Source organism: Engraulis encrasicolus, chromosome 10 (genome assembly GCF_034702125.1).
Source record: "Engraulis encrasicolus isolate BLACKSEA-1 chromosome 10, IST_EnEncr_1.0, whole genome shotgun sequence".
Lineage (NCBI taxonomy): Eukaryota > Metazoa > Chordata > Actinopteri > Clupeiformes > Engraulidae > Engraulis > Engraulis encrasicolus.
The window spans coordinates 22,035,687-22,038,186 of NC_085866.1; the positions used below are offsets into that span (position 1 = coordinate 22,035,687).

A 2,500-nucleotide genomic window follows, 5' to 3' on the forward strand; every position below is an offset into this window, starting at 1 on the left:
CACCTCACATGAACAGGTTCCGGTCTGCCTAAAGGGGCGTGTCATAATACCCCTAGCATTGAATAGAACAGTCCTTAGGTCTGCCTAGGTCTGCCTGAAGGGGGATTTCCCCCCTTCCCCCTTGCAATAGTAGAACCCGGAAACAATGGGCCAATGGAACCTCTCTCTCCACTCTCTCTGGTGAGATGGTCTGGGAAATGACCGAAATGACCAGACTCATGCAGTACGGATGTCGGGGATGGTATGGAAAATAGGCCCGGGGACCAAATCTGGCCCGTGAGATCATTACAAATGTGCATTCCTATACAGTTGGCCCACTTACACCGTTAATATACCGGAGCGTAATAAGATTTCACACGAAATTTGGTGAGTGGGCCGAGGCCTGTGAAACAGCTCACACTCATATGCAACCGGATGTTTGTAGGCATATTTGAGCTATGATGTTTGTGAATTTTAGCTTTTTATTTCATCTATTTATTTTTTTCAATAAATATTCAGTTTGGCCGACGACTTTACAGATTTTGATTTTGGCCCTCGGTCAATTTTAAATCGACATCCCTGCTCCACATGGCATCCCAGTTCCAGAAAATAAAATTGAAAAAATCCTACTTCATACAGTATGTCTTCCAGCCAATTCAAGATTGAATCACAGCTGATCCCTTGGTAGATCTGCAAATGAGTGAAATCACCTGTGCGTGCCGCAGTGGAACCCCAGTCAAAAGGAAGAAACATTCAGTACATGGCAGGACTTTTACTTTCTTTAATTCAATTCAATTGAGTTTTGCAGTTGGCCACCACTCAGTTTTCAGTTATGGCGTGTTACCACCATGCCTCCAGAGCTCTGCTCCCCTGTCTCCCCTCCTAGTTAGGTGTCACTCAATTAGAAGGAATTCAGGAAGCAGGTGGAGGTGGAGGGGGCTCTGGGTTGTGTAGTGTCTGCTGCCCTGCCCAGTGTAATAATTAAAACAGCCCAGCCTGTGTGTGTGTGTGTGTGTGTGTGTGTGTGCTTGCATCCGTGGGCACGTGCGTGCGTGCGTGCGTGCGTGCATGTGTGCGGGATTGCTTATGGGATCGCAAGGGAGAGCGAGAAAAGTTTCACACCAAATCAATGACAGCCATGGATGCCGTGTGCTATGCCCCACTCCCCGCTCCGTCCCCCTCACCTTGTCTCTCTTCAACCATTCCTCTCTCCCTCTCCTCAACACCCCCCGCTGAAATTAAAAAGAGGGGGGGGGTGTATGTAGGGGGTATTGAGAAGGTAGCGCAGGGGTTGGTTGGGGGAAGGTAGGGGGGGCATATTGAGAAGGTTGCGCGGGGCCCACAGAGGACCTCTCCTCCCATTTAAGCGGCAGCTCTGAGACTCGCCAGGATTAATACGCCTCCTTTAATATGCAGCAGATTGGTGTTCCCCATCCGCACAGCACAGCGCAGAGCAGGTACTGTACAGCAAGGCCCACTGAAGCACAGATCATTTTTAAGTGCTTCATTATTTTAGCTTCAGACTTTTTTTTCCTTCTCTCTCTCTCTCTCTCTCTCTCTCTCTCTCTCTCTCTCTCTCTCTCTCTCTCTCTCTCTCTCTCTCTCTCTCTCTCTCTCTCTCTCTCTCTCTCTCCCCCACATACCCACCCTCCTTCCTCTCCACCTTCTCCTCATCCGCCTCGTCCTAGTCAAGCATTGATTTAATAAGCAGTGATGTATTTCTCTCGGCATGGAGGTATGCCACTTTACATTTTCTGTGCAGCGATCTTTGGGGTATATTATGGGTGTGTCTTGCTTGCAGACTCGAGTTTTTAATGTATGCACTCTGTACCAACACAAAAGCGCCAAAGAAACAAATATCAGAGCTAAATGGAGACATTTTTTTTGTTTTGTTTTGTTTTGAAGGCATTTCTGGTCCCAGTTTGTCACCACCAATTTGCTTTTTTCCCTCCTCGATGAAAGCACACACTAGACCGACCAAACCTGCTTTCTGCAGTGTGACTAAAGCATTCAGTAAATAGCTTCATGCACGCACGCCACAAAATATGGTACGCATATCCCCAACAGTATGCCCAATTTAACTTGCATCATTTCAGAAGGTAATTATTCTCAAATGCAAGTTTAATATACGGTAAGCCAGCAGTGAAACCCTATGTGATTTTTGTTTTGTACCTATGTGGTATTGTTATTTGCTAGAGAAATAGCCATTTGATAGCATCACCTGACATAGAGGCAAGTTTTCTATTCTTTACCACGTGTGGCAGTTTTATACACCAGGCTCTTCAGGGAGAGCCATATGCAACAAACCTGTGGCATGTGAAAAATTACTTTCTGCCCCCTTGCTTTGCAAGGTTGGTTGTGTTCTTGTTTTTTTTTCTTTTTCTTTTTCTTTTTCTTTTTCTTTTTCTTTTTCTTTTTACTTTTTTTCATATTCCCATTTCATTTTATTTTATTTATTTTATTTATTTTATTTTTTCCCTCTCAAGGCTTTGAGCTGCTTTGCTAAATGGCAAGCTGTTGT

At 45.2% G+C, this 2,500-nt stretch overlaps 2 protein-coding genes across 2 annotated transcripts in view; one reads left to right on the forward strand and one right to left on the reverse strand.

Moving 5' to 3' along the window:
- camta1a (calmodulin binding transcription activator 1a) overlaps window positions 1–2,500 on the forward strand; it is a 1,011,609-nt gene that overhangs the window by 146,386 nt on the left and 862,723 nt on the right. The gene's annotated exons all lie outside the window — the stretch shown is intronic.
- Window positions 1–2,500, reverse strand: part of LOC134456379 (RNA-binding protein 25-like) — a 44,475-nt gene that overhangs the window by 2,975 nt on the left and 39,000 nt on the right. The gene's annotated exons all lie outside the window — the stretch shown is intronic.